The following is a 13,093-nucleotide window of genomic DNA, read 5'->3' as shown; positions in this document are numbered from 1 at the left end:
AGTAACTCCGGCGGGTAGTTTCCACGCGCAGCTCCGGGGTGTTGGAGGCGGTTGGACCGGGCCCGGGCAGGCAGCGGCTCTCCTGAGGGGAAGATAAGACATGGCTCCGCCCCCCTGGGCTCCTCTCTGCGCTGTCTGGAGCTACAGCAAGAAGAAAAGGATGTTGGAAGAGAGAAAGAGGGAAGTAGAGAAGCGCGCGGCTCGCCTGTTACTGACCGTTCCGTAGCTTCCCGGACACTTACCACCTGCTCATGAATAGGAAGACAACTTCTTCTTCTCGGAGGTGAGTCCAACATTCCCACACCTTCTGGTGGAACTAAGTGGCGGACGGACAGCAGCGTGTTTCCAGAGAGCGGGCAGTGTTTTTTGGGCTGGAAGTGCCGAGTCCAAACGGGGCTTCATTGTTGTAGCTCCAGTCAAGCAGAAAGCTGAAGAATAGCAGCAGCGTTGTTAGTTTCTCGGTGTCGGTAACCGCACTGAGACCGACGTGCCTCGGCAAGCCCTTTGTTGCTCTCCCCGCCCGTCTCAGTGCAAACAGGTCCAGTTGTTCCTCTGGGTTCTCCTGCCGCTGCGGGCGGCTGCTGTCCCTCTAAAGTTACGCCATGTCCGCCAGGTTGCTGACCTCCATCTGTCTTCAGAGGAGGAAGGAGGTCATGTGTGCGCTCTGACTCAAAGTGACAGGACAGCTTCAGGTCCCTGGCAAGTTAAACTTAAAACGTTACAGGGAACCCATAATACAACCAACTTTGTGAAGCTCAACACGAAAATATAGTTTGGGTTTAAATCCTAAACATGAAGAAGTAACAAAGGCAAACAGCAGCTGCCTGTGTGGTATTTTTTTTAGTGTGATTCCCCTCCGCCGCAATCCCGTGAAGTCATCTATTAGTTTTGGTTTGGTAACACTTCTGACATTGGTTTCTACCAAAGCTCTTACCCAGACTGTTCTGTAAAAAACAAACAAACAAAACACAACAATAAACAACTAAACGTGCGTTAGATGTGGTTTGCCACTCGTACAACCGTATTTAATGGTGTAAATGATATAGTTGATCAGTTGTTTTCTCTGCTTCGCTTGGTCAAAACAGAATCTACCTTTCCAAAAACAAGACAGACACGCCCACACGCCTCCGGTGACGTCACATAGGGCAATAGGAAAAGGATCAGAGGTCTTTTGATCACATCTGTTGGTATTTTTTATTTATAATATTGGTCCAGAGTTCCAATTTGTTCCTACGCATTGTTGTTTTATGCCCCCTTGCTTTCATGTTTTTTTTTTAACCTTTATTTAACCAGGGAAAGAACCCCATTGAGATTAAAGACCTCTTTTTCAAGGGAGTCCTTGCCAAGAGGCAGCAAAATTACACATTGAACAGATATACATTAGATTAAATGACAGGCACACAAAAAAAAAAAATCAAACATATGAAGTAAAACAATTACAGATAATTGAGGCCGTTTCAAATTATTTCATGTAGGGTTGGGCGATAAATCGACTTAGTCTTGAATTAACAATTTTTAAAGGTTTCATTTTTGGTAAATGGGGATTTTGTTTTGCTAATGAACTCATTGGGCTTCCATGAGGAGAATAGCATGCAATGCTGAATATATGTTTAGGAAAATGCTGTATATTGTCAAAATATTGCGTTATTAACTTACTAATTTACTTATTTTATGTTACACAACTGAAGCCTGTTCTTGGCTCATTGTGTAAAACCACTAGCGGCAAGCATTTTATTCATTTTCGTTGTTTACAGCAGGGTCGCCATATCGTTTTACAAGCCTCTTTCACAGCTTGTATTTAGTTGCACTTTGAATTCAGGTCCGCTCCCAGATGAATATTTTGACATAAAAGCAAGTTTTTAAAATAATTTCTTTTTGTGAAGGAGGAGCAAAAATGTATTAATCAGATTTGCTATAATAAACTCTGAGGTTTTATTTTCAAGCCATATTGCTCAGCCCCACTTTCATGTCATTCCCGTATTAATGAAGTAATCCATTGTTTATTTATGTAGCCCATAACAACACACAAAAACATTCAGAGAGAATCAAAACAAAGCAGGCAATCAAGATTGAAATAGAATTGAGGGGTGTTAGTTGCTAATAAAAGCCAGCCTGAATAAATGACATGTGATTAGATCATTGCTGGAGCGTAGATCCAGAGGACGGTGGTTCAGGCAAATAAGGTGGAGCCAGGCCATTAAAGTGCTTTTAAAGAGAAACAACACTCTACAGGTAGGTCTGCATCCTGCACCTCTTTTCGAGATCAGATCCAGCTGACGTTCTGAAGACAACCATTGCTACCCTTACCTCCAGCTTTGCATTCGCAGCAGCCTCCGTGGCTCGGGGGACTTCAACGTTGAACCGATTCAAACGCCGCAGGTCGAACCCCGTTAGGTTCAAACGTAACTCAGCTGGAAACCTACCGGCTCCAGCTGACATGTTGCTTGTCGGTTTACTTTTGTCAGATAAAAAAATAGGACTGGATCTTTGTTTCTTTAAAGAATAACACCTCAGATGCTCCTCTAGGTGATTATCTCCATGAACTCTAAAGAGTTTGTGGTGAGGTTAATTTCGGGTGCAGTTTTGCTTGCCTCCGGCATACAGATGTGCTCAGATAAAGTAGTTAGAAACAGTACAGGTCTTTCTTTTTTCTTTGTCTTTCGCACAGAGGAAATGTAGCGTGATGGTATTTTCCTCCCACAGCAGCATCTGTCTGTTTTATCAACATTTGTGGCTGAAAGTGGGCGGTAATGTCGACATGATTGATGCCGGTTCCGTTGTAGCATTTCATTCTGTAGTAGCCTTCTTAAAATGTTTTAGCTAGTAATTAGTAATATATTTTCCCACTGCACCTTTTCGAAGATTAATATCACAACTGCTTTAGAGGAGCATAACAGTTAAAGTAGATCAAGAGTTCAGCAATGGAGCTCTTTAAAAACAAAATAGTTGTCCCTCTGTGATCCAAAGAGTCCGCTGGTCGGTTATGCATCTGTCTCTACAGTGTAAGAACGCGTTAAGAAGCGGCAAAAGCCGGTGTGGAAAGTGTGAATTGTGTCAGCATGAAGGTGACGAGAGATGATCGGGCCACGTAGATCTCTGCACATTCATGCGTACGCTGTGTAAGAACGCACTGCAACATCAAGGCAGATGTGAAAAAGAAGAACTAGCAGAAGTTGATGGCGTAGACGTTTATTTTTGTACTGCTTAATGTCCATTTCCTCACTTTGTGGTGTGACAACCGGCACTGCTGGTGTGAAACTGAGGCTTTCTGCCTGTAGTTTTCTGGAGGTGACAGTCACTATGTACAGTTGCAGGTCAGTTCCTTTCTTTTTAATATTCAATCATTTTTAATCATTTAGCATAATGTAAAAATGCTCAAATCTGACTTATTATTATTATTATTATTATTATTATTATTATTATTATTTTTAAAACTTGTGTTTTTTTTTCTTCTGTTGTTGATGTTTTTAGATTAGATATTTTAACTTCCGTTGTCCAATCCCTGTTTGGAAAGGTGGATTTATAGATTGCAGTTGAAACCAGAAGTTTACATAGCTACACCTTTTAACATTTTTCTTTTTCTTCACTGGCTGACATTACTCCTTTTCTGTTTAAGCTCAGTTTGGATTATCAAAATTGTTTGTCAAATGCCAGAATAATGTTAGTACCACTTTATTTATTTAAAGCCAGAAGTTTACATTCGTTTACATTTTTTTTAGTGTTTAGCAGAAGTGGGTTTTATATTTAATGACCTAAGTCAAATGTTTAGAGCGTTCTTCCATAATTTCCTCACAATAGTTTTCAGGAGTTGTGGTCCGTTTTTCTGCCAGACTGTCTGTCGTCCTCGCACACTTTTCTAGCTCTGTCACAACAGTTTTTGGGATCGAGGTCAGGGCTTTGTGGAAGCCTCTCCAGAACATTATTTGGTTTCTTTTTAGGCTCATTTGTAATTCTTTTTGGTCATTTGTTTAGAGTTGGTGTCCATTTGGAAGATTATTTTTACCCCCAAGACTCAACTTTCTACTCTTATCATGAGATGATGCTTCAGTATTTCCACGTTCTGTTTTTTCTTCATGACGTCATCTATTTTGTGACGTGCATCAGTTCTCCCCTGCAGTAAAACATGCCCAGGACATGATGTGGCCACTTCTATGCATCACAGTTGACTTTGTGTTCCCCGGCTTCAAAGCTTCACCCCTTTTCCTCCAAATGCACCATGGTATGTCAGTTTTAGTTTCGTCACAGCACACAATATGTATATTTGGGAATTTGCAAACCACAATTTTTTGTTGCTTTTGGCATAATGGCTTCCTCCTCGCTGAGTGGCCTTTCAGCCTCTCTGTAAGTGGGACCAATCAAAACTACCACGCTACATGGTTTTGTGGCATTTAGCATCTCCAGTGGGTTCTCAAGGTGTTTTAACTGAGTTTGTCCAACAGATCTCTAATGGTTATAGTTTATACCTTCACATCTCTGCACATTCATGCGTACGTAATAAGAACCCACTGCAACATCAAGGCAGATGTGGAAAAATAAGAACTAGCAGAACTTGATGGGGTTCACGTTTGCTTTTGTGTCGCTGTGTGTCCATTTTCCCACCCTCTGGTGTGAGAACCGCCACTACTGGTGTGAAACTGAGGCTCTCTGCTAGGCTGGGGCGTTGCTTTCTGGAGATATCAATCCAATATACAGTTGCAGGTTAAAACATTTTGGCTGGTTTGCAGGAGCAACAGAGTAAAGGACAGAGACTGCTTTCATACACGAGGCAGAAAGTGTTATAATCTTCTTGCAGAGCTGAAACTTATCACCTCCTACTGATTTAGGACAATAGCTTTGCTTTTTAATGACGGCGGTGCTGGAAGCCGCTTCAGATCTGTGTGTGTGTGTGTGTGTGTGTGTGTGTGTGTATTCGTAAACTGAAGTAGACGTCCATTTATGACCGGATCACCCAGGAAACAAGTCAGTATCAGACCGGAGCTGAACCTGGGGGACTAAAACAATGCTGCCTCATTTAAGAACAACATTTCTGGCAGTTTTTTTTTTTTTTTACATCAGGCATTATAGGCTCTAAAAGTGCTTATGCTAGCTTCTTTCCAAGAGAAACTTTATGTTTTATTATTGATTTATGCTTTGCATTATTACCTATAGATGACGGGCTTGTTGTTGAATTGCTCTCAAATGCTGCTGCAGCCATTGTGTTGATTAAAGAACACAACTCCTTTTCTGTGTGCAGGCAGATGGCTCGCCAATCTAGCACAGAGAATTGGCTCCAGCAACTAAGTGCATTAGTTTTGGCAGCCCTGTCGCAAACTGCCCCTACTTGTACTTTTTACAGAACGTATGTGGGCTCCTTACCTGACATTCATTTCCTCTTCTACTCGCATCTTAGACCAAAACACGCCTTGTTGTTATTTATCTAACACGTGGCACCTAATTAAAACGATCAAATCTGATTTACAGCCACGCAACAAAGTGCAACCTTTTGGGACGTCCCGCCGACATTCTGCAGGTGTTGAAAGCAGCCGAGAAAGCAAGGAAATTCCTTGTGCAAGCACAGGAAAAAAAAAACTTAGCATTGCAGCAAAAGAAGTGAGTAACAGCTCAGTCTGTATGCTTCCACTAACATATTGTGCATCCCAGGCCCACGCCTGTCTCTGAGGCAACAGCCATCTTTACAGTGAGCCGGATGATTTTAAAATCAGGAAATGCACAGTGACTATCATGCAACCACGTGTTTGACATTCGGTTTCGTGACAGCCCATTAAAGGATCTTTTGAAAATTGAAAAGCCCCTTCTGTATTAAAAAAAAAAAAGTGAGGTTACTTTAACCAGTAGCCTTCAGCTCATATGACGGCTCATCTTCCTCTTAACAACAGCACATTGATTCTCTATGGCGTTGACTTTCAGGCCTGTTTCCTGCCAATCCAGCAGAGTGATGCCATGATCATTTAAGTAGATATTAGTACTCTTGACCATGTGAGTTGGTGCCAAGTCCTTCTAGAAAATGAAATCGACATCTCCATAAATCTTTATCAGCCGAGGGAAGCAAAATGCGCTCTAAAATTTGCTGTTAGACTGAAACAGAGTCTTAACACAAGAAACGCTACAGTTGTAGCTCATATCCTGGATATGATCCACGAACACCTCCTTGCAGAGCCCTATGTCCTTTCAAGTGTGCATTCAGATCATGTTGCTGGGGTCCCAGATCCATAGGGGTGGGCTTACAACGTGCAACATTCACTAGAGTACTGGTTCTCAAACCCTCCTTTTTGAAGAATGAAAATAATTTTGTGCCCCCCTCCATTCCCAACAAAATGGGTCAAAAATGTAACTTTTATTGTTTTCTCTCTTAATACAATGAAGCTGTTTCTCTGAAGATTACCCAGAAACATTTTACATTTTATAACAGTTTTTAGAATTGCTACATTTTATAAACTATATGCACCCCTGCAGTCAAAACAAAAGATAAAATACAACAATGTTCACTGCCTGCAGACACAGCACACTCTCTCTCTCTCTCTCTGGAAAGATGGCACGTGTTACCTCATCATCAATAAAATACAGAGACCTCCAGTATGTGACAATCACTACTCTGGAGAAATGTGTAAGACGAGTGCAAGATTTCCCCCGAGGGTAAATCCCCTATAGCGCTAAACTTTGTCATGATGCTGACTGTCCAGATGCAAAGTTGTTGGGCAACGTCCTCAATGCGTGATTATCGGAATCACACTGCGTTGAGCAATGCGTCTAAGATCACGTGACTCTTCTCCTCTGTGCAGAGTTTTAGTGCAGCAGCTGCTGTATTTGCTTGAAAATCCCCACGTCACACTCATTCTGCAATCCTGAATCTGCCTGCAGTTCACTGAGGGTACCGGTTCACCTCCCTGGGGGATCAGGGGAGGAGTATCGGTGTTCAACCTCAACTTGTTATTTCATGTCAGGAGCTTTCAGTTGATCGTAAGGTGTTTAAAAAAAGCAAACACGCACATTTAGATCACAGAAAAAGGGCCGGCTATCTCCAGCCGCAGACCACGCCTTCTGAATCTCTCCCTAACACTTGAATGGGCTGTGCTTCATATTACTCTCAAGGCTGTGGTTCTCTCCTTTGCTTTTTCCAGATTTTCACCCAGACTTTTTCCTTCCACTCATTTTTCAGCTAATGTGCCTTTACGCAACACTTTGTGGAGGGGAAACTGTTTGTTTTACAGCAATCTGTGAACATTTCTAGACAGAAAATGTAATATTCCCACTTCGTCAGGAAGTCAACAGCCAGTTTCTTTAACAGTGACTATTTGTAACTTGAAAAATCATCTAAATTTTTCAAAATGCAATGATTGAAACAAATCACATTGTGTTCTAATGATCAAAGTTTCTCTTTTGGAATTAAATGTCTGAAAGTAGGTTAACCTTTGAGTAATATTCTAACTTGTGGAGCTGCGCCTCTCTGGGGTTCCCAACCAGGCGTGGGTTTGGACAGAAACTAGATGGTTTTTATTGTGGTTAGACCAGTTTTCTTAAATCGGTGAATAATAGAGGTAATGTTGATATTTAGAGCCCTGAACCTGTTTTAATCTGAGACACAGTTTGAGAAAACGCTTTACAGTATAAGAAGAACTTCAGGGCAGGCATATTGTTTATTTTTTTTTAACTTCTGTAAGTAAAATAGAGCTTAAAATAAAAGACAATTTGGAGCTGAAGCTTGCTTCTGCTCATGCTGTTTCAGATAATAAAACATGCAAATGCTTCAGCCAGTTATCCAAAGTGACATGAACACACCTTTGTCTATTAGTTTATGGAATCAAGCAGATGGTGGAGCAGGATGCTTCTACTCAGCATGCTACTGCAGAATAACACAGTTCATCTTACAAACGGCCCATAAAGCAGTATGTTACACTTAATAATTTCACTGTCTACATACATCATGTGTATTGCAGTCTGTTACACCTTTACCTTGTCTTCAGACTGCACGACTTGAAGCAAACGTTTTCTTTCTATTAATAGCACCTTATTTTAGTATCGCACATGTCACGCCTTAGGATGCAGCTCTCCTACTCTCCCATGCTGGCCACAGTGTTGCAGAACCGCTCTAAGGTCTCAGCGTTTAACTCTTAGAAGCACTCCAGAGGCCTGTGTTTAACTCCCAACGGTGGAGGGAGCACTTTGTGTCGACAGTCGGCACAAGTCCGTTTCCATGTAGTTTCCTCGCCAGTTCCTAGAGGACAGAATGTCTTTCCTCGTGTTCTGTCTGGCGCTGCTGTTCGTAGCTGACTGTGAGTGAGAACCACGGTTCGTCGGTTTGACAATGCAAGCTGGGCTAGCTAGCAGCAATTTCTGCCACGATTGTCTCCGTTTAGCAGTTTGGGTGACACATTGCAACATGTATGCGTGATGAGTGTGTCTAGTCAGTGTGGGCACACTGTAGTTATGGAGATCGGATCTGATGGATAGTGAGGAATTCTCAGATCAGTTACAAGACTGGGACTGAGACACTGTAGAGTAGCAAGCAGCCACTCAAGTCCGGGCATGCACATTCTGGGAAAAAAGGTGCAGCATTTCCTACTTGGCTGGATTCATGCTTTTTCACTTGAAATGTCATGTTCAGGAACCTGAATTCAGACTGTGTGCAACACATCCATTGATTTTGTTTGCACGAAGAAACGGTTCTGTTTTTAAATCTGCACAGAAGGCAGCATATGTTCCAAGTCATCGCCTAAAGATTGTGCAGTTGTAAAAAAAAAAAAAAAAAAAAGAAAACAATGAGGGGGCGACTTCTTTTGCTGCTCTCTCCAAGCACATGAACGTGCTGGCAAACAATTCAGTTTGGTCAGTAAAGCCAGAATTTATTTCTGTAACCTGTAATCTACTGTTGGCCCTTAAGGGGTTGGATACTACAGTGTCACATTGCAAAAAGGGTAATGTAAAAAAAAAAAAAACAGTTTTAAATAGAAGTAAAAAAGTTACATAAGTTTTAAAGAGCTAAAGCTTTATAAACTGTAATGAGTTAAAGGTAATAGAGTTGGCCACTTGTACCCAAGGAACACTTGAACTTGAACTATTGTAGAGTGAGAGTGTATTGTGCCATTTAGAACATTAAGAACAAATTTAATCTCCACAGACAATAGTCTCTGTTTAGGCTGTCCGTGCATTGTTGTATTGTTGTGGAGCTGTTTTGTTAAAGAGTGTATATTATCTTACCTGATATGTATGTCTTTGTTTTCAGTCATATAATGTATGTGTAATAATTTGGTTAAATCAGATGTGGAATTACTAAAAACTGTCACATGACTTTTTGAATAGGAAAGGGAGGTACGATTTTGAGGTACAACCTGAGCATTATGCTTTGATCAGATTACACTTTACATCTTCCAGTTAAAATGTTTGCCTTTTAGTTGTTTTTCTTGTGATCCATTCAACAAGTGGCCACTGATGAATTGACAAAGTAGAAGTTTGGAAAATGTGACACAAAAACTGTTGCATTTCCCACATAGTGAGATATCATAACTAGCCACAGGCTGGTGTGATGACGGTATGCCAACTTTGGCCAATATACCACAGTTTCATGGTGTAACAGTATTTGCACAAAAATTCAAAAATAAAATGCAAACATAAACCATTTGATTTTAAAACGCGAAGTAAAAACACTATATTCCTGCTTTAGCTATAATGATTATCAGAAATATGTATTTCACGTATAAAGTACACTTTAAAAATGTTAGCTTTCAACTGCTTTGCAGCTCAGGTTCACAACAACAACAAAAAAACATGATTCTCTTAGCCTGCCAGCTGTAGTTTTTAAAGTTTTACCATAGTTTGATTAATGTTTTTTGCAAATTTAGTTTGTGTTTCAAAATGTTTTTGATTTGTACCTTGATGTCTGTAATCAGTTTTGTCTACATCAATAACAAAAAGACAAGGATTCAGAGATATCTGAGTATTGATGACAAGAAGTCTTTTTGTTTTTTGGTAATGTGGAGTCAACCTCTTGCAATCCGGGTGTGTCCATTCCAAAGGACTTGGAAGTTAGCAATAGCTACCACAGCAATAAAACAGGCGTAACCTTTAAAGGGGACATATCGTGTTTTTCAGTTTTTCTTTTCACACTGAAATGATTATGTTGTGGTCTATATAAAGTTAAACTGCAATGCTTTGGTCTGAATTCCTTGTTAATTTACCCCCGTGTTCCCCCTTTTTACCCTTGTTCTGAGGTGCATCTGAGAGCAACTGGTTTTGGTGCCGTCTCTTTAAATCTAAAGGAGGCACTTCACATCCCGCCCTCATAAGTTTTTGTAGGATGCTGGAGGACGATGTAGTGGACCACCGAACATTTAGACCTGTAGCTTCGGCATGATTCTGCTTGGTATTCAAAATCGCTCCAACGAAGAAAAATAACAAATACTGTGATGTTATTGGTAAAAAAATGTTTTAAAAAGAATATAAAACAGAGAAAATTGAATGGCTTGAGAAATATGACACAGAGTATAAAGATTATCTACATAGCACCTGGACAGACTACACAAAAACTTTCTGCACTCCTAGAGACTCTAAGTATACTGTATAGTAAATGCGTTAAAGGGCTAAAAATAATTGTGAAAAGGTGTGATGATGGTAGCTGTGTTAGCACCTACAACATACAGGAACTATATTTAAAGACAGTTTTAAAAAGACAATTGAAGCTCCTTTATCTGCAACAGTCAAGGAGAAAACATGCCAGACGGCACAAACTGTCATCTGTTTAAATATTAGCAACTCATTGATTCTTTCCCCATTGAGCACTTCCTCCAGTGTTAAGTTACACTAGGGTCCGCAATACTTGGTTCTGCTTCGGGTACAAATTAACGCTGGAAAATGACCTGCAGAGGACAGCTCCATTGGGTACGAAATGGGTAAAGCAACAAATTGACCACTGCAATGACGATATTAGCACTTTGACAAGTGCCATCTCATATAATTAAATTTTATTTATATAGCGCCAATTCATACAGTATTATTTTGAAATACAGTAAAACAACATTTGTAGCATAGTTTTAGTAAATAAGTGTTGGATGGCCTACTTATGAAAACATTTTTCACACAATAGTGGCCAAACCCAAAGAGCACAATGCCTTCAAATAAGGTGTGTCGGGAATGGGGTCAAGTAACTTGCTGTATGTATAAAACTTGAAACTTTAGTGTAGTATTCCAGTTCCATAGTCTGCAACATAGAAGTTAAAGTAAAAAATAAAATTGTTGTCTATTCCTTGGATACAACCCGATTGACCCTTTTTGTTTTTGACTTGATTTATTGAAAAGCAGCACTGGCAGGCTGCACGGTTGTACTCTGCAGCTCTTTCTCACTCTCTGCCTTCTGGTCTTTTGTACGACTTCAGTCATTGGTAGCTGCTGCTTAGTTTTCACACAAATACACTCTTCACCCATCTAGCTGTTGTGGAGGTTTATCATTGGATGTTGTCTGTGTTGACATAGAGGTTGTGATTGTCCCTGAATGTTTGAGTCCAAAAGTAATTTTCCTTCTCTATCATGGGTGCAATGTTGCTGCCGGCCTGTATACTGGACGATTCTCTCTCACTCTTGTCCCTGCTGATCATCTGTTAACGGCTCAGGCTCTCTCTGAAAGCTCTGATAGTTTGGGCAGCAAGGTTTTTATTGCGGGATTTGAACTATTTGAAAATGAGGGGTAAAATAAAATATCTTTGCTACCAGACAGCCCTTTACATTACTGATTGCTGTGGCCAAAAAGGTGATAGAAGAAAAACCCCCCAAAGGCTTTTTCTTTTTGAAGGACCTGTGTCATTAAAGATGCACGGAACAGAACTCTATGGCCAGTTTCTGATCTCTGATTTGCCAATACAGATTTAATCTAATTTTGAATTATATTTATAACTAGAAATACTGTCATTTAAAATATTTTAGAAACAGAAATACCCATTTTCCCACAATGGTGTATTCTATCTGTGTTTTTGCCACTGTCACACAAATTTCCCTAGAGTTACACACACGATTATGTAATATGAATTAAAAAAAAAAAGGTAATTTAAAATTAAGTTGTAAAGCAGAGTAGAAAAAAATTAGAAAGTGAAAATATTGCAAAAAGATTAATTGATAATATGGCATTTTAGATAAAAATGCAGTATTCAACTAGAATGAAGACGGCGGTCTATATGTGAGAAAACTATGCAATATACATGATTGTAAAAGCAAACACCTCAGAGTAGCTAAAATGTGTTCAAATGGACTGTAGCACCTGAGATCAGATGATCAGACCAAGAACTTGTGGAACAATTAGCATGTTCTGAACACTTGGTAGCTAAGTTTACATGCACAAAATTTCATGATCGGATTAAAATGTATTCAGTTTTAAAAATCAGATTGTACCATTTATATGGGCGCACAATCGATTAATCCAATCATAATGTGCATGTATATGCACCTGGTTTTATTCAGAATAGAACCACTCTGACATGCGCAGTTATCAAATTCCCCTAAAAAACACACAGAAGAAAAACAAAAACTTGTTGTTTTTCCTAAACAACAAGAAATTGCGAACAAAGAAAGATTATTGTCTTCCGAGCGCCCAGGTTGCACTTCACGATGCTCTAATTACAGTTGAAACGTTGCTGAGTAAGCAATAATTCTGTGCAATTTTATTTTTTTGAACAGAAAGGTTGTGTTAGGAGCCCCGACCGTTTTGCTTCCCGACATATTTCTTGCACTCACCGATGCGTGTTTACGTCACGTTTACGTCGGGCGGGTCAGTTTGCCCGATTCAAGCGTTTATATGCACGTTGATCAGATTATCGATCGCCATGAACCACTTCTCTCATTCGGAATACTATTTTATTCTGTTTGAGCTTAATGCAATCATAATATTCCGATGGGCTTGTTTACATGACGTTTTTTATCCCGATCGGCCCTTTATTCCGATTACTTTTGTCCATGTAAATGTACCTACTGAGTCTGTTGTGAGCAGCAGAGGTTCTAAAGTCTAACAGCAGCTTGGAGAATCGACCGGTGGAATTGCTCCTTTGTGAATCTAGGATGCAGCAGTCTGTCACTGAAAGAGCTCTCCAGCTCTGCAACAGCTTGTTTGCCCACG

General features: G+C 40.2%; 1 protein-coding gene across 1 annotated transcript in view; it reads left to right on the top strand.

Moving 5' to 3' along the window:
• Positions 1-104: 104 nt before the first annotated feature.
• The window catches only part of LOC105919945 (inactive rhomboid protein 2), a 49,460-nt gene continuing 36,471 nt past the window's right edge, over positions 105-13,093 (top strand). Inside the window, exon 1 of the mRNA XM_036129609.1 lies at positions 105-283. The gene's annotated coding sequence lies outside the window, so the exon portion shown is untranslated. The remainder of the gene's footprint in view (positions 284-13,093) is intronic.

Source organism: Fundulus heteroclitus, unplaced genomic scaffold (genome assembly GCF_011125445.2).
Source record: "Fundulus heteroclitus isolate FHET01 unplaced genomic scaffold, MU-UCD_Fhet_4.1 scaffold_192, whole genome shotgun sequence".
NCBI lineage: Eukaryota > Metazoa > Chordata > Actinopteri > Cyprinodontiformes > Fundulidae > Fundulus > Fundulus heteroclitus.
Note: the sequence above shows the minus strand (reverse complement) of the source record. Positions and strands in the feature narration are given on the sequence as shown.